The sequence below is a fragment of the Mustela putorius genome, unplaced genomic scaffold, assembly GCF_011764305.1.
Source record: "Mustela putorius furo isolate JIRA1106 unplaced genomic scaffold, ASM1176430v1.1 tig00003867_pilon_pilon_pilon, whole genome shotgun sequence".
Taxonomy (NCBI): domain Eukaryota; kingdom Metazoa; phylum Chordata; class Mammalia; order Carnivora; family Mustelidae; genus Mustela; species Mustela putorius.
The window spans coordinates 14,489,929-14,516,548 of NW_025422019.1; the positions used below are offsets into that span (position 1 = coordinate 14,489,929).

Consider the following 26,620-nt stretch of genomic DNA (forward strand, 5'->3'; position numbering starts at 1 on the left):
CTGGGTGTGCATGTGAGAGGTAAAGCTGCGATCACCCAGGGTGGGGGAGGTGGTATACAGACAGGAAGAACATGGCTTGTCTTGGGTGGAAGAACACTTGACTTATTAAAAAACAAAAACAAAAACAACTCTTTCTTTTGCTTTGCAAAGTCTACTTGGCCGAATTTCCTTAAAAAAAAAAAAAAAAGGAAAGCTTGCCTGAGGTACAGAACATTCCAGATGTCTGCATTAGCCTCAACTGCTGACGGGCTGGTCACCAGCAGGGGTTGACTCCAGAACACCAGGGACATAATTGGAAGGGCACAGAATTGTAATTAGGGAGAGAAGCCATGCTACATCTGAGTGAACACAACCATTCGCTCTAGATTAACCTCATAATAGACCACTGGCTCAAAGATCTGGCCCCACGAGAGGAACAGCCTGGATTCATCTACAGAACGATGAAAGGGTCAAAAGGAACAGAGCGGGTATGCAGCACCTTGGGGACTCACTACTAGAATGTAAAATCCACCGGGCAGAACAGACACAGGGGATGTTCTCTTCAAATTCTGGGGATAGAAGAGGGAATGAGAGTACCTAGTTTCCATAACTTTGGTTTATTCTTGGTTCTTTCCTTCCACAGGGGATTTATGAGAAGCTGCTACCATTATCTTTGAGAAAACAAGAGTTTCCTTTATGTAGTAGCATAGACGAGGTGCTTGGCTCACACTTCCTCTGCTCTTCAGAGTTCAGGGAGTCAGAGGAGCAGGGTGCCTGCATGGCTGTTAAGTGGCTGACTCTTGGTTTCGGCTCAGGTCATGATCTCAGGGTTGTGAGATCGAGCCCCGCCATGGGGCTCCCTGCTCAGCATGGAGTCTGCTTGAGATTCTTCCCCACTGGCCCTCTCCCTACCCCCTCTGCTCCCCACCGCACCTTACCCCCCGGCTTGTGCGTGCTCTCTCTAAAATAAATAAATAAAAATCTTTTTTTTTTTTTAATAAAAATCTTTTTTTTTTTTTTAAAGATTTTATTTATTTATTTGACAGACAGAGATCACAAGTAGGCAGAGAGGCAGGCAGAGAGAAAGGGGGAAGCAGGCTCCCCGCTGAGCAGAGAGCCCGATGTGGGGCTCGATCCCAGGACCCTGGGATCATGACCTGAGCCGAAAGCAGAGGCTTTAACCCACTGAGCCACCCAGGTGCCCCAATAAAAATCTTTTTTTTGAGTCAGATGCTTAACAGACTGAGCCAACCAGGAGTCCCAGTATATGAAAACTTGAAGTTATGTTTGACTCCCCTCTTTCTCTCATACCCCACATCCACCAGTTTTCTGATAAATTGCCTGTTTGTTCTCAGATACATTGCTCTCCTTTCCCTTGCTTGGCTCTGCACCCTAGGGAACTACATCTTCCAGGCTCCTTCTTTCTCTGGCTTCTGGAGAGATTCAGCTAATGCCAAGCAGTGGCAGAAGACTGGGTGGCAGGAGGCTGGGTAGAAAACAAGGAGTTTCTTCCGTTCTCTGTGACCTGTGGGTTTCCTGGCAGCAGCTGTTTCTCTGAGGCTCTGTCTCCTGTCACATAGGCCCTTCCGCCTATGGCTCTAGTTCCCATCTAATGGCCTAGCTGCTGGGCTAAAGGACACCTTCTGCTAGTGTCCCTCCATCCTAGGGGAATGGCTTTCACTTCTTGCTTCTACTAATCTCTGGATTGTCTGACTGTCTTCTGGAGAGCTCAGTTATTCCATTATTTAAGAAATAATTCCCTATGGTAAAGTCTGCCTACAGAAAAACTTAGAATGGCTCTGGTTCCATGCTAGACACTGGCCAATACAATCATCTAATCCTGTTGGCTCTGCTTTTAAAATACAGTCTAAATCCAATCATTCTCCACCATTTGTTTTCTGCTAACATGCGAAGGCAGGTACCATCAAGTCCTGCCTGGACAACCACAGGGGTTTCTAAGTGTTCTAAGCACTTCCATTCTCATCTCCTGGTAGCTGAGTGTCCATACAGCAGCCACAACATTCCTTAATAACTGTTAATCAGATCACATCACTCCCTTGTTCAAAAATCCTCCCATGTTTCCCTTTGCTGAGACTGAAACCTAAGGTTACTGCCATACCTACAGGGTCCTATGTAACTAGCTCCTCGATTCTTGTCCACCCTAATTTCCTTCCTTTCCTCACTGCTCCAGCCATAATGGTCTCTGGGTGCATTAAGCATCGTCTACCTCAGGGCCTTTGCACTTACTGTAATCTCGGCTGATATGCTCCTCCTTCAAAGAGTCACATTTCAATGTTTCACTTCATTCAACCCTCTTCAAATGTCCCCTCTTCATATAGACTTATCCAATCATTCTCTCTGAAGCAATACCCTTCTTATTTCCTATCTGGTCATCCTGCTGCATTTTTTAATAACATAAATCACTACTTGACATTATATTACATTTTGTTTCTTTATTATCTGTCTTCTCTTTAAAACATGATCTACACAGGCAGGGACTTTGCCTTTTGTATTTTTGATTTGCTTTATTTTCAGTGCCTAGAACATTACCTATTAAATAGTATGAACTTTATAAATATTCCTGAATCAATGAATATAAATGATAAGCCTATATCAGACTTTGAAAAGACAAGTAACACAAAGGAATAATTAGTTGTATTCTTTAGAACATGAAGACACATATAAACACCTTTCTAATTAAATCATCTGCATGGAAACTTACTGCAAACCAGGGCATTGCTTGGTAGTTAGGACACAAGCTATGTTAGTGAATGGACTGTAGCCAGGCACAAAGTCCTCAGATTTTATTCTTTACCATGTTCATAAGCCTGCATCTGTCCTTGTTGGGCAACTTTCCTCGGGACCTATGTTTAGTGCACTTGCAGAGGACACGGGGATCCTTCGAAATTCGCATGAAAGGGAACAGTACAATTTGTAAATAAAAGCTCTTTGGTTTGTCTGTTTCAATTATATAAAATAGAAAAAAAAAATCTGAGCTGTCCAGGGTTATTGTCCTGCCAACAACTACTTCTGGCCAGGAATTACAGCTAGGAGGAACTCTTATGTATGGGATACGATATTGACAAATCCTAAGAGCTCAGTAGGTCAAAGCTGATATGTTCTAGCTGACGTCAAAAGTCTTAGTAATTACTCTAGCTTATCATCTTCTGCTTTTGGGCCTTAAGTATTCTCATGGGTTGATGTGTCCTCTGAAAGATAGGCTAGCATCTGATCCCTGTGAATTTGACTTTATTTGGAAATATGGTCTTTGCAGATCTAATTCAGATATAAGTTAAGAGGGGTCAGGCTGGAATAAGATGAGTCCTAGGACTAGTAGGACTAGTGTCCTTATAGAAAGAGGAGGAGAGTTACAGAGGCTGAAATACTCAGAGGGAAGAAGATGTGAGGAGATACGGGGAGACACACACACGGAGGGAAATGCCACGTGAAGATATAGGCACACATAGAGGGGAAGCAGCCATTGACGACAGAGACCAAGTGAGTGTTGTGCACCTGCAAGAGAAGGAACCCTAAGGGCTGTTGGCAAACACCAGAAGCTAGGAGAGCACCACATGGCTCTTGTGACATCCTGATTTCAGACTTCCAGCCTCTGGAATTGTGAAAGAGTGCATTTCTGTTGTTTTAAGCCCCCCCCCCCCCCCGCCAAGTTTGTGGTGCTTCATTACATTGCAGCAGCCTTAGGAGACTAATACAGATACTCTCTAGAATACCTATTATCATCCACAAAAGCCACTTTGGGCATTAAAATTCCATTCCAGGTTTTATAAATACATAGTTATTAGTTAACTGATGAGAAGGAGGAAAGCAAGCTTTTTTTGGTCATTGTTTTTTCTTTATTGGACTTAAAAATGTGATGCTGAAGATTAAAAAAAACCCTTTTGTTTAACTGTGCCATGTGAAATTGTGAAATTATGATTGCATTAATTTTGTAAAATATGAAAAAATACTTCATTTGAAAGGAAAATAATCAGCAAGGAAGTTATATTTAGTGTATCAGGAGATGATGGAATACAATATTTGTGGGAAGCTTCTTTTGATGTTAAGTTGGGCTGTTGTGTGTTACCTTTCTTCCCCTGTTGGCTCACTCCACGCGTGCTAAAAACTGTAATCGACATTTCCTTGCAAATGTGTACTTGGCTCAAAAGCCCTAGAGTTCCAAGGTTCTTTTTCTTTCAAAACAAATTTAAATTCAATTCTCTCTTAAAATCTGAAAATGCTGGAACTAGGTACAGAATTCTACTCCCACCTGGAATTTCTCCCTGCAGTATGCTAGAATAGACCTGGTAGGCTGTGACTATAAAGGACTTAACTTCCTTCACTCACTTAGGGATGATAAGCAAATGAGGGAGTTGTAGTCTAACTTAAACTCATGCCAACCGTAGGACCATCTGGCATAATGATCAGAGTATGAGCAACTCTTTTGAAAGTGGTTTTTTTTTTTAAATCAAGTAAAATAGTAAATCAAGTAAAATGGTAATCATTGAGGCCTTGTTATGCCATGAAAGTTAGGTTGGTCCAAAAATTTGAGTCAAAAATGAACTCAGGTGCCATTCTCCCCATCTTGAGCGTGGTCCTCAATAAAGTTTTGGATCCACTTCAATTATGTCTATGCTTATAATGAAGGAAGTAGTCTCTTCTTACAATGGAAAAGGCCATTTGCCACTTTTCTTGGAAAAGAGCAAAAACTTTAGAATGAACATTATTTCTTCCCTGGAAGGTGTGTTGAGAGATATCTGGTTCAGTGATGGGAAAAACAATCTAGAAAGATATAAATGTCAGAGCATACCATGTCTTTAAGAGAGGAGTGACCTTTTGATCCTGGGGCTTCCTTTTGTTCTTTGCTTGATTCCTGGCCATAGCTCCCACCTTGCACCTCATAATCCCTAAATAAATGATAGGTCATGACAAGTTTTCAATGGAACTGCCTCTATCAAGAGGAAATGTGTCAGTCTTAATTCTACTGGTTTCATATTATGACCTTTGGTACATTAGGTGGGAATGAATCCAAACAAAAGGAAGCCATAGAGATATAGGGCTTTATAATACAAAATTGTGCCTGTATTTGAAACAGGATATAGGCTACATTTTATCATTCCTATTACCTTTAGCTCATGTGCCTTTATATATCCCTCATTTGACTCCTAACCTTTGACACACCATACAATTTTATATCTTCCCTAATGATCTATTATTTTTCATTGGTTTTAACTCTTGAAACCTTTAAAATCACCTCATTTCAGAGATGTATACCTTTCTTCCCGTTTTGTTGAATTTCCTTTTCTACCAAATATTAAATGTATTTTCACATGCCATCTATACCAGCAGTTAACTTTCATGTGAGTATTGTGGCTTCACACCCAACCCAAAGCTAATAAGTCAGTTTCATTTGTTTCTTTGTTGCATTAAACACTCATGAAAATCAGTTTTCAACAAATGTGATGGTGCATGTATTTATTTTAAAATTATAAATATTTATTTACATGGACATAGTATGAACAAATAAAATGTACTGGATTTGTATGTTAAAATGAGGCCATCATGACCTCACAGAATAGAAGATTTCATGGCTTCTGGTTTTCAGTAGTGAGTACAGATTTGTCCTGGTCGATCCATTTGATAGAGTCTAGTCTTCCTTATGACCAGGAGCTTACACTTACAAAAGGCTTATTAGCACTGGGATGTTCCAATTTTTGTGAGCAGTTATTGCTATTATTTTCATTAAAAGCTAATTGGCCCATGTACAGATAGTGATTATACTAACACCTATTAAATACTTTCTCTGTCCAAGGTACTGTGATAGAGGCTGCATACACAACAACCCCTTTAAATGCCCACAACTTTTTGGAAGTAGAGTCTCTTGTACCCATTACAAAGGTAAGAAAACTGAGACACAGCAAAGTTAAGGAGTTTAAGTAAGGACAGAAAGGGCTGTCTGATTCCAGACTCATAGTCTTTTTATTGGGATCAGAAAGTTTAATTGTATATTCACTGGCCATAAATGTGGACTTTAGAGGCTCTGAGAATTGAAGGAGAGAAAAACAAAACTAAATAAGAATTCTCCCAGCCTGAGGGTAGGCAACTCCTTAAATGAGCGCATTAACAATCTATAAGCGGGACATGCAAGAAAAAAGAAAAGACGGTGAGATTAAGATAGATCTCAGGATGGTGGATGGTCCCATGGCCTCATGCTTCTAATAATGGTCCCTAAAGAAGGACTCACCCTGGTGGAACTGTCCTTGGGTTGCCTGTAAAGATGTGTTCCAAGTATGTAAGAGGTTGGTATAGACCAAGCACCATGATAAGTGCCACTTAATTTTGTATATGCTTTGGATATTTTGTGCATTTAAGTTGCAGAGTTGTAAACCATAAACTATCCAAATCATCTTTGTCATTATATATTATTAAAAATACTAACCCCCCCGACAGGATGTCATATTAGATCATTTTCCTATTCTGAAACTTGTAGGTTTCTTCACAAATTCTCGAGAATTCAGAAAACGCTAACGAAAGTAGAAAGAAAAATGGCATCACTGTTTTCTGTTGAGTCTTTGCCATCTTTCTAGAGGCTTCCACAGGTCAGCTTAAGGTACCATCTTTTTTTTCCCATATCTTGAAGAAAGTTAAGTGTACATATGATGACATTTTTCATTTTAATATAGTTGATCTATTTTCCAGACTGTAGAAAACTGGGAAATGACTTTTCATTTAAATATAAGTTGAAACCCTATGGGAAGGTAAAAGAATTCAAGAAATATGGAGAAATAGCTGTTTCCGAGCCAACAGGAGAAAGGGAGAGTCTTTTTGGTTTTCAAATTAGTTGTTAGGGAAAACGTTTTTCTTCCCATCAAACTTTCACTTTTCCTTCTTTAAAGCAGATTAATCATAGCTGTGTAGGTTTGGTTTTCTGCCTGCTTATTAAAATGTGGAAAATATGAACAGTGGCTTCAAACTTTCATGAGTAAATTGTCATTTTGTGCCTTTTATTAGCCTATATTTCAACCCTCACATTGTGGGAGCTCACTCATTACTTCTGAGCCTTTCTCTGTTAAGAATGTACTAATGGGTTATGCAGACCATGTCTTTATGGACTGACAGTACAATTCCAGAGGACAAAACAGCTTCCAACCATAATTCAGGAGCATGGAAGTGTTTTGTCAACCAACTTGATGGGTTTTGGGGAGTTCACACATTTTAGGACCTAATAATACACAGACACCTACCTGCCTGTCCTTCCCTGCTTTAAAAAGAACAAATTGATTCTTTGTCTTCATCTTTTAAAATTTATATTTATCTTTTTAAAAATGAAAAAAAAACCAGCACTGTAAAATTCTACACCCTCGTTTAGTCTTCAAAAAACTCTTTAGAGCACAAAAGGCAGCCATATTTGGCAGAACTGGGTATGAATATGGCTATGTGACTTTGGACAAGTCGCTGAACTTTCCTAAGGTTCAGCATTTTTATATTTAGGATGAGGAAAAATACCGAGTAGCCCGGAAGCAGTATTTCTCAAGCTGTGATCCTCAGACCGGCAATATTAGGAGCATGTGAGAACTGGTTAGAAATGCAAATTCTGGGGCCCTATTCCAGACCCACTGAAGCAGAAAATGTGGGAGTGTATTAACTGTGTGTTCTTCTGTGTATTAACAAACCTCCATGGGACTCTGATGCCCACTGCCATAAAGATTAGTCATTATACATACATTATATATACACACATACACATACACAGACACACACACACACACTTACACACTCACACAGAGAGAGAGAGCGAGAGAGAGAGAGGGCAGAGAAAGAGAGGGAAAGAGAGGGAGAGAGAACAGAATGAGAGAGACAGAGAGGGAGTAAACCTTTGATCTCCCAATTTCTTTTTTCAAATGAGAAAACTTAAGGGCCAGAGAAGACAGCTATTAGCTAAAATCTCATAGTTAATGAATTGCAAAACCAAACTCTTCCATTAGCTGCTGCCACATGCGCCCCTTTCCTTTGTCTGAGCTACATAATTCAGGAATAGGAGGCACTACGATCTTATATATTAAGTGTTGGACAATCACTTAGCAAGTCCCTAAAGTTATGCCCAACATTGTGCAAGGTGCAGGGCAAAGGGGTTTAGAGGCAGTTTCAGCTCGTAAGGAGCTGACACAGGAAATAAAATACAAATAGTGTTGCTGTCTTTAGAAAAAAGCCACTTATTTTTATGGCTTGTTTCCTACATAATTTGACTATTCAAAGCATTTTTTCTTTGATCCCAAGGATAAAAATGGTGAGATTAGAAGACAATGCTGCGTTTTCCCAGGGGCGACTAGAGCGAACCTGGACTCTAACCTAAATTTCCATTTTGAAAGTTAAAGGAATGAAGAATATATGATGACAAATGACATGGGGATGATTATATTGTGCTGTGGTGTGATTTACAATGGCTACATCTTTCAGACTTTTTGACAAATGGCCTCAAATCTTCTCCAATTAAGTGAACCGCATAGATTTTAACAGTTGCAGGGAATAAAAGAATGTGTCCTTCCATTTTGGGGAATAAATTTACTCCCCTCCACACACAAGGATGGGTAGTCATTAACAGTGTTTCTGTGCCATAGGAAAAATAAAATACAAGCAGGCTTTAGATGAAGTGGAGGTAATGCTTCCTCCAAGGACCTCCCAGCCAGTGTTAATTTGGTTGAGTTTATGATGGGCAATGAGGAATGACAGCTGCTCCCTGGTGCCACTCTTGGATGCTAAGGACCCAGAAAGTAAAGGAAACTCCAGCTTCTTCTCCCTGGCTCCCAAGCAATGGGGAGACATTTTAGGTGATTAGTTGGCCTCGGGGAAAGAAGTAGGAGAAACAAGACTAATAAGCTGTAAACAGGTCAGCCTTGAGGGGCAAGAGAGCTCCAGAGATACAGTTGTCTTCCCCTGAGAGTTGGGACTCCAAATAGTCCCAAGCCTGCTCACACAATGTGGGGGAATGGCAGTCTGTTCACACTACTTGTAGGACACTTACCAATTTCTAGTTTTTGATATTTTCTGTTTTTCATCATTGTATCTCTGCCTACCACCGTCACCAGCAACCCCATTTTCTCCTCCAGAATACTTTGAGCTGGGATGCCCAAGCCTCCCCTTTACTTTCTTCCAGGGTCACTATAGGTGTAAGAACCTCAGAGTAGGAATCTATGAATTATAGAGTGATTTCTAGGATTTACAATCTGAGTCTGTTACCATTTGAAGACAAAAAAACACATATGTTTATTATTAGATTTCCCATGAAGTCGTGAAAATTTTTCAAATACTTAACAAACTCAGTTGTATATATCCAAGCAAACACTGTTCTTTTCAATAGAGTCCCTTGGGCATATAAAAATTTATTCTAATAATTAATTTTGGAATTTTTTTCCAAGGTTCTTTTCAGAATCAGTCTATCAGATTCATTACTTCATAGTCATGTTTTGGTTTTGGCCAAAAATGCTATTATTGCCTGGATTCACTAGATTTGCCTCTGAATGATGATGTGCTGATTCTAAAAGCCAAATTCACCTCCAGTGGATGAAGACATGCTCTCCTGAAGGGAATAGGGACATCATATTAATCAATGGGTTGGATTTTCCTTCTTAGTCAATTGAATTGGATGGACTTGAATTGATTGAGTCATTCATTCATTCATTCATTCACTCAATAAAATTTTTTTCAGCACTTGTTTTACATAACCATTGTAATAGATTTTAAGAATACTAAGATAAACAAAATACAAAGGAATAAGTGCTTGGTCCTTTCCAGTTATATATATATATATATATATACATTTTTTTTTTAAAGTTCATAGTCTTTGAATCTCTAACAGTATTTTGAACAAATTCAGCACTATTGACATAAATGTATAATTAATTCCATGGCACTCATTTGGATGTCTAAGTTCTAATTTGTTAGTTAAATATATAGTGATTATTATTTGAAGTCATTCCTCATTTATCATAATCACAACTGTGACAAAGACCCCCAATATGTAATAATGTATTTTTCCTTTTAACCTTCTGAGGTTTAATTGGGTTCCATCTCTCCCACCTGTAGAGCACATTTTATAAGTGCCTTTGTATCTAGGTGTACTCATATGACTACGTTTTAACTAATGGTACCTGAGTGAAGTGATATGTGTTTTTTCTAGGGCATAGCCATAAAACAGAGAGCGTTGTCCTCTATTTCCTCTTTCTCCCTCTGGGAACTGGAATATGGATGAGATGCTGGGGAGTCAGCTTTGGCTGTGAGGACGAGGATAACACCCTAGAGCAGTTGGTGAAGTAACAAAAGGAACAGAAGTATCTGGATGACCTTATGGAACAACACCAGCAGGAATCATCTTCCTATTTCTGGACTGTAACTGAGTGGGAAGGAGACTTTCATCTTGATTGACTCATTGTGTTTGGGGATCTAACCTAAAGCTAGTCTCTATTTCAAATGATGTGTTAGGCAGACCCATTTCATGTCAACTGTGTTTTCCCTCTTTGAACACTCAGAAGAAAAAAAAACAAATTAAATCCTTTCATTCATCTCTAATCTGTACTGCGTCATCAAGATACAGCCTATGCCTGCTTTTTGAAGAACTTTTCCAACATGAACGATAAAACTATCCTTCCTTTCTCTGGTCTCTACATCTCCTTTAGGAGCTCTGAACAATCCTAACAGAACCATCCCTTACATCTGTACCACCACTGTCAGGAGAGACATAGTGCGAAAAGTCCTTCTGATATGAATCTACAACCCTTGAACTCCACATCATCACTGATAGAACTTATTCTGGAAAGATCTTTCCCATCCTCTTGGCTACATTCTAATATTTACAGTCTTGCCACTCTCATTTTCTTTGGGTTCTTGTGATTAATCTCATTGAACCCCATATGTGTGTTTTTATTATAACCACAAGAAACCTAAAGCTCTTGGGTCATTCACAATTCCCTAGACTATCATCTTCCTTTTAAGAATCCATTTCCCACCTCTCCTATGTCCAGGTGCTCTTGAACTTCAAGGTCAATTAACAGAAAAATGTACTGTGTAATCTCAACCTCTTTTCTGAATATTCACATAATCTTCTAGTTCTAACAGAAATCTGACCTCTGGGGAAATGGCTTCGCATCGTGCCCTCTCAAGTGGTGGCCACCCCTTTATATTACTGACATGGTGATGGAATAGGTATCTTCCTCTCCTTCCTTGTTGCTCCAGAATTGATTTTCATATTATCTGACTACTACCTACTTCCCATCCTTGTTATAATCATCTATCTATAGATTTCCTTGTCATTTCTCCTAATTTACTGAAAACTTTACATGTGGTTTACTATCAGACTCTCTAATACAACTCTACTCACAAATCTTGATGATTTCAATGTCCATGCAGATGATCCTTTGAACACCTTGGTGTTCTCTCTTTTCTACAGATCTTGTCTTCCACTCACTTCCACCACACCAACTGAACCCCTCCAGAACCCCAATTTCAAATTTTCTACTCTTCCAGTTTTGTTGTTTACCAGCTTACTTCCTCGAATACTTCAACTCAACAATCTTTTGATTGGAATCTAACAGTCATTGATTCTACTAATTTTTTGTGGTTTCTTATATCCTTTATGTCTACATTTCATTCTTATTCAACTTAGTCTCCAAGGGCCATTATTATATTCACTTCCCTTCAAACACCCTCCACTTTATTGCTCCTTTCTTTGTAATACCACCTGACAAAAACCCAACTTTATTAAGGCCAACCTTCTGCCTATTTCATTAGTGCTTCTGGATAAGCAACTAGATAAATACAAAATCCTACTCATTGGTCTCATTTAATTCACAATTACTAGCTTCAGGTTGACAATCCTGCTACATTTCTCTAGTTTCCCACCTTCTAGACTACTTCTCCTCTATCTTCAACATTTCAACACCTCCTTAACAATAGTCTTGGATGATGACCCTGCTTTCTATTTTCCTGAGAAAACAGAAGCAATCAGAAGAGAATTTTTACAAGATCCCATCCATATCTCATAGCATCTGCCCATAAATTCCCCTATCCTCTAGTCACCATGGATAAGCATCATGTTCCTATGTAAGAACAACCCATCCACTTGCTCACATCTCCTATAGTATTAATTTTTCTCCCACTTCCCTGGATTATTTCCATCAGCATGCAATGTGTGGCAATTTCTCCTAGCTTAAAAAAATTCCTCTCCAGTGCCCCATTTATCTATGCCCTGTTATTGCAAAAATCCTTAAAAGATTTATATATGCTATGTCTCCCAATTCTTCTCATCCCACTCTTCCTTGTGTCCTCCCTAATCAGACCACCAACTTATCATTCTACTGCTACTTCTCTTGCCAAGATCTTCAGTGTCCTCCAGAATACTCCAAAGGTTAATTTTCAGGTCTTATGTGATTTGACCCTATCAATATTATTTGACATATTTAATCTCCTTTCTACCTTGAGAACATAATCATAATCTTCATTGAAAAGTCTAGTCAGGTTTAATGTAAGTTGCCATGCAAAGTCCCAGTGGTATCAAATTTTGAATTAAGAGGTATTCACCTCTACATGGAAAATACTGGAAGGAAATGAAATAAGAAGAAGGAAGACCCAAATCTTGTCTTTAAAATTGATGATGCCCACATTTTAGCACAGAGGTCTGACAGATAGAAAACAAATTTTAGAATTCATGTAGTCCAACACTCCTGTTTTACAATAAGGAGGACACAGGCCCAGAGAAGAGTAGTGATTTCTCCATTATTACAGAGTGGCAGAGTTGGGACTAGCACCTAGGTCTTCTGCCTTGAAATGCTTATTCTAGTACCCAGTTTGTACTTCTCCACCTCTGATATATATGTATGTATATATATATGTGTGCATATTAATGAATACTTTAGAAGCATATATATGTAGATACATATATAACTATATATACAATAACATAAATACAATATATATGCATACACACATATACACACATATATATATATACATATATACATGTATATGCACACATGTAACATCTATGTATATATACCTCTTTCAGATTATTTTTTCCTGAATGAAATCATTGTTGGGAAGAGGTCATAAACTCCCTCTCTGCCTGCTGCTCTCCTCTGACATAGTCAGTTATCCCTACGAGGCTCCTCTGGGATCCATGTCCCATGAAGACAGGCCTGATACTGAAGCAAAGGACTCTAGGAAGACTTGATTTAGCAGACCACTGGCTGCATATAAAACTCACTGCCCTGTACCAACTCTTCTATTCTGCTGATCAGAAGAGGCTGGATCTGGAGCTTAGGGAGACTTAGCTTTAGTGTTGGCTAACTCACTGGGTGACCTTGGATCTTAGTTGAACAAATGAAGGGCTGTATTAGGTACAGTCTTAATTCCTCACTTCTACCCTGCAGTGCCCCTTATGTGCCTATAACCTCCTCTAGTCTTTACTCCCTCTCTAGGACCTACTTCTGCCTCATCTCTAAGCTTCTTGCCTGCCCAAATGTGTGCTATCTGCTTGTCTGTCTTAGTCATCTTAGTTGACTTCTCTAGGTGGGATTACTGGACTCTATTCTGGGGATTTTGCCAATACCCTTCCCATCTAATTAGACTCTTGGTTCAGGCCACCATTAGATAGATACCTCCCAACATCTGACATGATATGAAAGAATAAATAAGCAATGGGGGAAAGCTGGTCTTATGAGGCAAGAGAAGCAGCACAAAAAACCACAAGAGAAAAAAGAAAGACAAGAAGAGAAAGATGAAACCAATAGCATTGTGATGATATCACTTTCTGATACTGATTCTGGCCTAGAAGAATAGAAGCCCATCTTAATATGTGGCTTGTAACTAATAAGAGTATGGCATTTAATACTGATTAAGAGTCCTTCTCATATTTAAGAAGGTAGCAAGGAGCAGAAATTGGAGCAGATATTTTTTGTGCATGTACAACTCATAAACATGGAGTATTTAAAAACCTCTAAGATTCTAGAAGTCTTAGATCATGCTACTCTTTAATGGGCACTTTTCTTACAGTGATTTTAATATAAAATAAAGATTTTAAAAATTTGGCTCTCAGATACTCAGAATTCGATTATCACAATCTAAGATTCATAACACATTATCATTAGACAAAACATAGCCTTTTTCATTAACGATATTTATTATAATATAATGAATGACTGTGGAACCATTGCCCAGTCCAAGGGCTAGAATACTTTAAATTTGCTTGCATCTACATACCGGTTTTTCCCTCAACCCATCCTCTCGCCTTCCCTATGGAAGTTACTACCACAATCAACCAATCCTATTATTACTATTTCTTGCTTTTTTACTTTTATCACATACATATATATGCTAAGTAATATGCTGGTTGATTTTCTTGGTACTAAACTTTATAAACAGGGTATTATACTGTGTTCATTCCTGTGAGATTTGCTTTATTCATTTCTTATGTTATTAAGATAATTCCATAGAACTGCTTTTAGCTGTGGTTCTTTCCTTTTCACTGTTGGATAATATTTTACTGTGTGAATATGTCACAGTTTATTCTTCCATTAACCTGTCAATGAACATTCTGGAGGTTTCCAGATAATTTTACACTTACAAACTACTGTGGGAAGTCTAGTACAACTTTCCTGGTGCCCATCTGCTAGATGATCTTAAGGGCATGTTTCCAGGAGTGAAGTCAGTGGATAAAGGAGCATAAAAACAATCATCCTTAAGAGACAATGTCAAATTCTTTTTCAAAGTGATTCTGACATTTACATCTTCAAAAGTGTGAAAGAGATCCTGCAATCTAAATCCTTCAATACAATGTATTATCTGACTTTAAAATTTTTGTCATATACATATAAAATGGTATTTCAATTCAATCTTCATAAAAATTTTCCTAATTACTAATCTAATTAAGCATCTCTTCATGTATTTATTACCCATCTTTTTTTTTTTCTATTCTTTAAAATGCTTTTTCATGTTGTTGGACCTTCTTTTTTTTTTTTTTTAAAGATTTTATTTATTTATTTGACAGACAGAGATCACAAGTAGGCAGAGAAGCAGGCAGAGAGAGAGAGAGAGAGGAGGAAGCAGGCTCCCTGTTGAGCAGAGAGCCTGATGCAGGACTCGATTCCAGGACCCTGGGATCATGACCTGAGCTGAAGGCAGAGGCTTTAACCCACTGAGCCACCCAGGCGCCCCTTGTTGGACCTTTTATCTATTAAATTTTTATCTTTTTCTTAGTAATCTACAGGGCAATGCATATATCTTTTCTCAGGTTTTATTCTGGCTTTCATTTTTTTTTTTTTTTCAAAGGTATCCACTGATGAACAGAAGTTCTTAATTTTCATGTACTTCTAATGCTTTTTGTTTCTGGGTTAGGAAACCTTTCTCCTCACTCAAGCCAAAAAGAATTTTTAAAGTTATATTTCTAACTTATTGTCACTATTTTATAGAAATACAATAAACATATTTAAAAATTGATCTGTGTCCACTCACCTTGAAAGACTTTCCTGTTATTTCTACTAGTTTTTCTATAAATTCTTTAGGGTTTTCTATGGACATATCCATAACATGTAAACCAAAGGAGAGAAATAGTGGTATAAAAGAGGAAAGAAAATGTTTCTTAAAAAAAAAAAAAAGAAAGAAAGAAAGAAAAAACCCTCCCAAACCAAAAATACTTGATCACAAAAAAGGAGAGGATATTAAAAACAAAACAAAACATAGAAACATAAAAAATAAATAAGCTATGCATTCTTGTGAAATAATTAGAAGAATAATAAGATAATATAACCAAGATGAAAGAAGAAGATGATAAAAAATAAGATCAGAAATCAATAAAATAGGAAGTAAAAATCTTAGGTTTAAAAAGGTTAAAATCAGTTCTTGGATAAGACAAGTATGACAAACCACTGGTAAGCTTGATTTAAACAAGGAGAACAGTTAATTAACTAATATTATTAATAAAAAGGGGTATATAACCACATATATAGTAGGAATTAAATAGATAAAATCAATCAACTGGTATATGCCAATAAACATGGAAACTTAGACTAAAGATCCACAGTTCCATACAAATTTATATTATTTATTGGAACTGACAGAAGATGAAATAGAAAGCCTGAAACGTTTTATGGCTATTAATGAAATTGAAGCAATCATTAATAATCTTAATAAAAAATGTATCTGGCCCAGATATATTTATACATAAGTGTTTTCACACTTACTAAAATATTAGATCATTCTAACTTAATATAAGTTCTTAAGAACAAACAAACAGGAAAAGAGGGAATACTCTCCACTCATTTTATGAAACCAGTATTACTTTAGTAGTAAGGTACAAGAAAGTACAATACAAAGAAAGCATAAGAAAATAACAGCACTGAGCTATTTTAACCCATTTAATAAAATGAATTAATAATAAATAAAATAATAGTAAGTATATAAATGGGTTAATACATATAGATTGCAGAAATCTTTAGCAAAATATCAGCTAACTGAATTTTTCAATATATACAGAATATACTGTGTTACAGATAGATTAACTTTATCTTAATCTGGTTTAGGATTAGGCTGGTTTAATCCTGGTTGATTGAATTTTTAAAATATAGAGATATCTTTTACTATAAACAATGAATTCTGGAACACCGAAAAGAAATTTAAAAAAATACATAAAAGTTTAAAAAAAGGGGGAAAAAAAAGAACTATCTTTTACTTCATTAAGTGATTAAAGGTAAAAACCATATGATCATCCAAATAGATGCAGATATACTTTCTGATAAGAAATCAACATGGGGGGCACCTGGGTGGCTCAGTGGGTTAAAGCCTCTGCCTTCAGCTCAGGTCACGATCCCAGGGTCCTGGGATCGAGCCCGGCATCGGGCTCTCTGCTTAGCAGGGAGCCTGCTTCTTCCTCTCTCTCTGCCTGCCTCTCTGCCTACTTGTGATCTCTGTCAAATAAATAAACAAAATTAAAAAAAAAAGAAAAGAAATGAACATGAATGCATAATTAAATTTTAAAAAAACCTTCTTAGTTAACTAGTATTAAGAAAAAAAGTTCTGTAACCTGATAATCTACTAAAAATAAGAACAACAACAAAAAGTTGAAATGAACATCATTATTCTAAAGGTGAAACTTTGGAATTAACTCTTTTAAAAACCAGCAATAAGACAAGAGTGCCTATCTTTACCACTTCAGCTTAACATTGATTGGAGATTCTTTCTTCTAGAAGCATACATGATTTTCAAAGAATCTCTAAAATATCAACCTTCCCTTTAAAACTAACTTTAGAAACAGGTGTTCTTAGACGCAAGGTATAGTGTCCTGAAGAGTTAGAAGTCTCCTCCCTCCCCTCAAATCATTATCAAGTTTCTTTTCAAAGATAATGCTCAGCATCATGGCACATTTTAACAGTCGATTTAAAGAATGGGGAAAAAAGGGAAAAGTATAATTTAACATAGTTAGTTGTAAATCCAGGAGCATTATCCAGGCTAAATATCATCTTGCTCTGGGACCACGGAATTAAACTCATTTTGCTTTCTCTTCTTCAACAAATGTAGAGCTTAAAGAGCTGTTTCAGCCCATAATTTTGTTCATCTTATGATCCAACTGGTATTATACTGAATAACATTTGTAATTTAACTGTATTATGTGTGTGAACTTTGCACTCCAAGGAGAACTAAAGAGACACTTTATGGCACTGAAATGATAATTTTTTAAAGCTTTTTTTTTTTTTTTCCCTTCCTTTTAAGAAAGGTACCAGAAAATTTGTTCATTTATGCTTTGGGTTTTTAGTGAAGAGAATGACTTATTTCAGGGCAAGTGCCTTTTATTCATTTGACTAATATTTATTAAGTGTTTCCTATGTAGCAGGCACTATTCTAGGCACTGGAGATGTAACATTGAACAAAACAAAATATTCAAACCTTGTGTTGCTTTAATGTCCAGAAACACATGAGTGCTGTTCAATAATAAAGGGGTGAGTCCAGGAGGTCCTAGGATAAGGATCCCCTGTACCACTATGTGCTTTCCTTCTCTCTCTGAAAACCTTCCATTAACTCTATTTTAGGTACCAGTAAAGTACCTGGGTTGATCACCTTTCAGGTTTATCTCACTGCTTCACACCAGAGCTACACTTCACTGAGTTTTTCTTGATAAATTAATTTATAATAATAGCAATAGCCTCCATTGAAAGGGCACCTTTCAGAAAGGTATATTGCATATACTGTCTCATTAAAATGCTGCAGTTAGGTATTATTTGATGGATGAGAAACTGAAGCTCACAGAAACTCAGTGATACCACACATTATAAAGAGTAATTCAAATTTTTCTGACTCTAAAGAACCCACGAACATTTTCTAGTATATCTGGTGGGTCTATTTCTTCCTTCCTTCCTCCCATCCTTGTTTGTTTGTCTCCTTCCTTCCTTCCTTCCCTCTTTTATTCTTGCTTTCATTCTTTTATTTACTATCTCAGAAAGACAATTCTGGATTTCATGTTGTTCTCCTGAATGCAGAGTGTAGTCTTTATTCACAGTCCATCAATGCATGGATTTTTCCCACCTATGTAATACCGTACAATCCAAATGGTTAACTTCTTCCCTCTTCCCTCACCAGTGTATGGTACAGAAAAACTCAATTAAAAATTAAAAAAAAAAATAGAGGTTTTTTTTTCCAGTAGAATAATCTCATTTGTAAAATGGTGCATATCCAGATTACCTACTAATGGGGGATCCAAGCAGAGGCTGAACAAGGATAAGATGAGGAAGGTTCGTTCATTCATTCATTCATTCACTCACTCATTCATCAAATAAATATCCCCTGAATGCCAGGAATTATATGAGCCTATGGCACAGAACAAACTCTCTGCCCTAATGGAACTTAATATTCCAGTGAAAGGGAAGATAGACAAGAGAACTTAGAAGTTCTCTTCCAACACAAAATTTGTAGGTTATTAGAAATGGGAAGAAGAAGCAGAAAGAGAGAAAGGCAAGTTGTTTGTTTGTTGTTTTTAAGGAAAGGCTGTAGGACAGATTCAAATTTAAGGGCAGATTCTGGGAAGAGCAACTGCAAATCCAAGCCTGTTCATCATCCGTGTTATGTGCTGGTCCTCTGCTCACCTTTCAAACTCACTGGCACACATAGATCACAACCACTGCCAGTTGGCACCACCTTTCTATTATAAATTACTCTCATAAAACCATATGTCCTTCTGTTCTGCTAACTGCCGAGGGGGAAGGCTGGCAGTCACTGCAAGTCACTGCCCTCTTCTGACCCTCCCTTCAATCCCCAATTCACTAACTTTCCATAGGAGAAATTCTCCTCTTTTATGCCTGCTCAAACTTGATTCTTCAGGGCTCACCCCAGAAGATACACTGACTACTTTACTCTTTTTGCTGGTAACCCTGTTGGCACTCAATCTCAAACACATAGACCATTCAGTTACCCAGCCTTTCAATAAACATTCAATTCAATAAGCTCTTGTCATGTGTTAGAGATTCAGTATAAAAAGTCACAATTCCCACTGTTAAGAAATACATAGGGGAGACAGATGAGGATAACATAAATTTGATGGTCATAGTAGACTAGAGTACCATGGAATCACAGGGAGGGATATAACCCTATAAGCTTAGATTCAGAGTTCGGAATTTGAAATGATCTCCACTTGAAATGGGAGCATAAGTCTTTATTTGATGAAGAAGTAAGACCCTATGATAACTCATGATGTAAGGTCACAGAGAAGGAGTTATGACAGGGGACAGGCAGGCATAGATAGGGATGGGGGGGGTCTTATACCATCCTTTTGGGGAATTCTTTCAATGCAGATGGCCTTATTAGTGGTTTTTTTTAAAAATCAAGGTATAATTTTCATACAGTATCCTATAAGTTTCAGGTGTACAACATACTGATTCAGTATTTTTAGGCATTACTAAATGATTCACATGATAAATGTTGTTACACCCCCATGACTTATTTTATAACTGGAAGTTTGTACCTTTTAATTCACTTCACTTATCTCACCTACCTTCCAACCCCTAGCCACTCTGGTAACTGACAGTTTATTTCCTGTATACATGAGTCTGTTTGGTTTTGTTTGTTTTGTTTTTTAGATTCCTCATGTAAGTGAAGTCATATGGTATTTGTCTTTCTCTGACTTACTTCACATAGCCCAATACCCTCTAGGTCCATCCATGCTGTCCCAAATGGAAAGATCTCGTTCTTTTTTATGGCTGAGCCATATTCCACTGTATATCTGTACCACATCTTCTTTATCTATTCATCTATCAATGGACATTGGGCTGCTTCCATATGTTGGCTATTATAAATAATGCTGCTATGAACATAGGGGTTCATATATGCCAAGTTTCTAACTTCTCTCCACAACTTGACTCCAAGCTCCATGTGGAGAGGACCATATCTCATGCTTCTTCCCTAATTCCCTATAGCACTTAAATTAATGATGATTCATGGTGAGTTTCTAAGAAGTACTGAGTCTACTCATAATCATTACCAAAGAAGAGATTTCATTGCCTAATTGGTCTAAGAGCCTTCTCTTGCACATTTCATTTCCTTCTCTTGCACATGTTTAGGCCTGCAATGTAAGTGCTTCAAAGATCAGTCAGTAATGGATAAAGAAGATATGGTCCATATATACAATGGAGTATTATGCCTTCATCAGAAAGGATGAATACCCAAATTTGCATCAACATGGAGGGAACTGGAGGAGATTATGCTGAGTGAAGTAAATCAAGCAGAGACAGTCAAGTATCATATGGTTTCACTTACTTGTGGAGCATAAGGAATAACACAGAGGACACTGGGAGATGGAGAGGAGAAGTGAGATGGAGGAAATCAGAGGGAGAGACAAACCATGACAGACTGTGGACTCTGAGAAACAAACTGAGGAGTTTTGGAGGGGAGAAGTGTGGGGGGTTGGGTGAGCCTGGTGATGATAGATATTATGGAGGGCACGTATTGCATGGAGAACTGGGTGTGGTGCATAAACAATGAGTCTTGGAATACTGAAAAGAAATAAAATCAAATAAAATGAAAAAAAAAAAAGTCAGTAATATAAAGACAGTATACTCTATGTATCAGCCAGAAAGCTCTTGAAAACAGACACTCCTTTTTCTGGACATGGGTCTTACGATCCTTTCTCACTAATCTGACCTGATGGTGAAACGACTAACACAGCAAACGCCAGAATATGGGGATGAAAGATTCAGGCTGGCTAGTCAAAGCACTGTAGTGGAAGAAACTGGGATCTCTCTGTTTTACCTAGTTACCAAATTGTCTCCCTCACAGATGGCCATAAAAGAAATTGATCGATTTTTACTTTGCTAAATTACTCCTTTAAAATAAAACTGACTTAGAACAACTGGATAGTCAATTTGAGAAGTTAGATCTGTATGTGAGGACAAAATTTTAAATTATATTTGGTACAAGAGGAAATATGAGGATTATTTTTCTCCTGTAACTTTGGAGTGAGAAAGGGTTTGTCATTAAACAAAAGATTTATGAGTTTGACCATATGAAAATAAAATCTTTCACATTGCAAAGAACATGGTAAGTGATGTCACAAGCAAATGAAAAACCAAGAACATTTAGTTTGTATTATAAACAAAGGAGTACTATCCCTAAACTTTAAAAAGCTCTTCAAAATTGAGATGAGAAAAGACTAACAACTCAATAGAAAACTGGGCAAAGGTCACAAGAAGATGATTTACAGAGATAGAAATACAAATGGCACTTTAATAGGTTTAAACAAAAGTTCTCAACCTTACTCTTAATAAGATACATCAGATTCAAACCACACTGGAAAATCGTTTCTCCAAGTAAGATTGACAGGACACAAAAGTTTGACCTTGAATTTGTAGGTGAGGTTTTGGGGGACCAGGCACATCAATCACTGCAGGCAGATGTGAAAACAGCACAGCTCCCCTGAGGATACATTCACTCTTTGACTCAACTGTCCAATTTGGAAATCTATTCTGTGGAGGAGTAGTTAAATTAATTATGGCACAGCCACAGAGGATAGCTGTGCAAAAGAACATGGGAAGACTTTTATGTACTGACATGAAATGGTCTCCAGGATATATTGTTAGGTGGAAGCAAAGTAAACCAAACAGGATGCTGAACAGGGCAGGCAGGTAATGCCCTTCTGAATACAAGATATTTACCTGCATTTATTTGTTGAGCACATAGACTAGAGGATAAATAAGAAGCCAATCAAATGGCTCCCCTCTATGGGGCAAGAGGCACAGAGACTGGGCAGGTACCTCTGTGATCAAAACAATAAGACCAAATTTTGAAAAATGATACCAGAGGGAAATTGTAAGAACTTCCCTAAACAGAACAGACTTGATGTGAAGTGTGAAGCTTAATGACCAAGTGACTGCAGCATTTGTGCACAGTGATAGACATCAGGTGGGGGTGGAGATTAGAAGATACCTAGCTCAACACAGGCTGAAAGAGGGGAGGGGAGATGCTTGCTCCATATCAGTAAGTAAGTTGTGGGCCAAGAAGATACCTGCTTGCTTTCGGTTGAGTATTTGAGACCGTCTGCACCTCTCAAAGATCTCATGGCATGTGGTACAGTGAATGATATCAGCACAGCTTTGGTCTTTCCCTAAAAATATTGATCTTGTAGACTTCCTTTCTACCAAATCTTAACTGAGCTTTTTCTAGAAGAGGGGGAATGCCAGGATGGAAAGGGTCAAGACGACATATTATATAGAGCACAGGATGGACCAAACAAATCAAGATAAAGGAAAGATTTTTTTTTTTTAAGTGAAAAAGCAAAGTGAAAAAAACACTCTTTAAGATGCTTTTGGGAGCTCATCAAGAGAATCTGGGAGCCAACCACCAACCTTCTCTGCTCTCACAAGATGGAGAGCAAGCTTGGCCAATACCATGGAAAGGATACTGTCTCCTTTTCTAATTAAAGTCCTTAAAAGAGTGGGCTGATTTATTCATTTATAATAAAATTCCTGGTCTAATTAAAAATGGGACTCTCTCCCACCTGATCTAGCCTCACTGTATTTCTGATTCCCATGTAATCGAATCTGAAAACAATGATGCTGAGTGATAGCTTGGGATATTGCTACTTATTGTGAAAATAAATAATAAAGAATGAGAATGCTGCTTGGCTTGTTTAGGAAAAGTTTAAATCACCCTGTTTCTCACTTCGATTGAATTTTAACAACAGATACAGATAATATGATATTTCCTTCAATGAAACTGTATAATTTTGGCTAATTTATGAGAGAGGTTTACCTCTCTGAGGCTTTAGCTTCTCATTATTTTGGCCTGTGGTGTGTAAAGTCTCTGTGCTTCCCTCCCCTCCTCTTGTATCTTCAATCTTAAATTCCAGGAATTATTCTTTCTTTCAACCCATTTAACAAAATACTGCTCATATTTATTTAGCACTCTGCAGACAGGAAGCCTTACATATGTCACATCTAAACTACTCTGGGAGAGGTTGGTAAGGTGGGCATCATATAGCCTATGAAACTAAGGCTCAGAAAAGTCAATACTATTCATCCAGAATCACCAAATCTATTTTCAGAGGCTGACCTAGAACCCAAGAGTCCTAACTCCTGGTTATAAGCATGTCCAACACTTCCAACCAAATGACCATGGCTTTTGTTTCCAGATTCCAAGAAGTTCATAGAGCAGCCAGTAGTGTGATTCACTGAATGATGCTTGACATCTTTTCTTGGCAAAACCCCTGATTGCTACTTGGGAAAGAACCCTGTTCATTTCTGGTTTTGTTTTGCCTGAGCTCATCTGCTTGGCTGTACAGTATGCGTATGTTTCTAGGTTTTTGGCTGGTTGAGGAGGGGCATTTAGGACGGGAGGATATGAGAAACGATCCCTTTCTTTATCCTTGAAGTTTGAGAACAAAACACTCTACATAGTTAGGATATATCCATCTCGTTTCCCTTCATACCTCAAAGGTTTGCACACTGCATCTCTGTTTTGCACACTATAATAATCACTTCTAGAAAGAGTTACTCCTGAACACTAAGACCCTTCTTTTTCCTACTTACCCCATTTCTTCAACAGGGCTTCCTTTATTGACCCCAGCATTTTTAATCCTGAGATTTATGCTAATCTTCTGAGTCTTAACCATTCAGAGGGAAGGGTTCTGGCAAGAGGCCCTTTCCAAATGTCACTATGTGCTTTTTAGCCAAAAAGGAAACTCTAAGGTCCCCAAGGAAACACAAACACCTGTTGGCTATTTTTTTTTCTTCGTTTTCATCTAATTGCAATTTACCTAATTCACAAGAGCAGTGTGAGGATTAACTGTCCTCCAGTTACTTTCAAGTCTGTAAAGGATTTCCGCCTCCTCGGGGCACATGTTTTCTAAGAGAGACAGAAATGAAATACTAATAAGTGATTTAATGTGTAGCAGCCTCAAATAATCTGTGCTCTGTGTTACCATTTTCCACAGTTGGTGTCTCCCTAACACTCTAAGGTGCTTGGAATGGGTTCAACAGCCAAGTGTGAAAGGCCCAGGAGGAAGCATGAACTTCCCTTTCAAAGCCCCTTGGAGGAAGGGCATCTTAACTACTCAGTTAGGTGCTGGGCCAGTTCTGGGGTGCCTGCTGAGTAGGCATAGGATTTGGCTGCTGTCATAACTTGGCACCAATATTTGACAGCTTGTCCTTCTCAATGACCATTTCTGATGCCTAACAGGTAATCTTCCCTTGGCTTCTTCTCAGTATTGTTGACATTCTGTGCAGGATAATGCTTTGTTATTAGGGGCTGCCCTGTGCATTATGGGATGTTCAGCAGTCTTCATGGGCTCCACATATCAGATAGGAGACCGCCCTCCTCTAAGGATGAGAACCCCAAATATCTCCAAAGATTGCCAAATGTCTCCTAGGGCCACAACCATCCAGTTTGAGAGCCCTTGTGAACACTCAAGGTATTACTTGGATGACGGACAACCTCTATGAAAAAACCATCCTTAGACACATTCATGGGGCTGTCTTGGAGTCCCAGCAAGCGACTCCTGTGTGAGGCTGAGAGGACACACAGTTTCCCAAATGATGCATTATGTAATTTGCTGCTTATATATTTAGTTTCAGATCCTTAGCCCAGCTTTCTTTTGGCCCTGGCAGTCAGAGATGGCTCATTTGCACAGCATTAAGTATTATTTGCTCCCCCTACAGATTCCACAACAACCAGGGATTGCATTTTTACTTTGCAATTCTACTTTGCAGGCTCGGGTTTAAATGTTTTGGGTTACCACAGATTCAAACTTGAGAGGGTAGCACTAGGGGTGCTGTGGTAATTATGGGGGGTGTGGAGAATGTCCATCAAAGAGTGACAAACTCGGGGGGGGGGCTTCTCTTCCCTCCAAAATGTCTCATTAGGGTCCAGAATTGGTCTCCCTCTCCTCTGTATCCTGCAGTCCAATTTAATTGAGCGACGGCCTCGCCACGGCACACTGCTCTTTCGACAGGAGGGTAAACTCATTCTGTCCATCATGACATTTGCTTTCTTAAGGGCCTCACAATATGCAGCTTCAATAATTAAATGCAGGTCACATCGCAGCCTCCCTTTTCAAGCCTGTCTGAAGACACAGTGCCCCCCCCCCCCCCCGCCATGGTTACCTTTGACCACGTGATTTTCAGAAGCAAATGGTTTTTTGTTTGTTTGTTTGTTGTTGTTGTTTGCTGTTTTCCTTTATTGTTGTGCGCGAAACTTCTCCCCACTGAAAGCCCCAAACCTCAGCATAGTGCAAATCCCATCTGCACAGCTGAAAGGGCTGTTGTTTTTCTCATGGTGGATAAAGGTGACAGAGAGAAACTTGAGACCCTAGCTACCATAAGGGTCTCAGAGCAGCCTGCTTGTCATGGTCAGTACTTTTCATTTGTCACCTGGGGCAGTTTATTGCTAGGAGATGAATCCCTTGTGTTTTATTGCCTGTGCCCATTTATCTTGAGTTGGGATGAGCTTGTCAAAAATCAAGCAAATCTTGAAAATGACCTAACAAGAGTGAAGTTCCAGGAAGGACTAAGGATAACTCTTACATGGAGTGTCCATCTGAAACCAGAGATTTCTCTGGGGGAACTTGGGAGACATTATAATGAGTTCGGATTTCATCTAACCTAATGCTGATTTTGCACATTACTGCGATTTGTCATCTTTAAGTCATATGCCAGATGAACACTTTAAAATAGATACAACTTTGTGTGAATTTTCTATAAAATAGCAAAATCTGATTGCTCTATTAATAGCCAAAGTCCTTGGCCTTAGGAAGGCTGGGTGGCAGCGTTTTTAAAATTCATCATCTCTGCATAATTAGTTGTGAATCTCTAAATATTCAAGCTGAGGAATTAACCGGGAGCTGGAGCTGTTACCCTTCAGGGTCCCTTTTAATATTGTTCCACAGTCATCATTTCCTTGTGTTTTTCTAATTACTGCAAAACCAATTGTTTTTAACTCAACAGCCTTCGCTCTTTGTAATTTGTTGAATGTAATCACCTTCAAAGGAAGAAAATGTACTTCTTGTTCAGGAAATTGGGGTTTTTTGGATGAGCATCATAAGGTAGCTGTCGGACCCTGGTCCTGAAGCTTTACTTATATGACCTGATCATTACATTTTGAGGGTCTGGGGCTCAAGGAAGGA

The 26,620-nt window shown here is 38.2% G+C and overlaps 1 protein-coding gene across 2 annotated transcripts in view; it reads right to left on the bottom strand.

Moving 5' to 3' along the window:
• Positions 1 to 26,620, bottom strand: part of NCKAP5 (NCK associated protein 5) — a 971,589-nt gene that overhangs the window by 19,363 nt on the left and 925,606 nt on the right. The gene's annotated exons all lie outside the window — the stretch shown is intronic.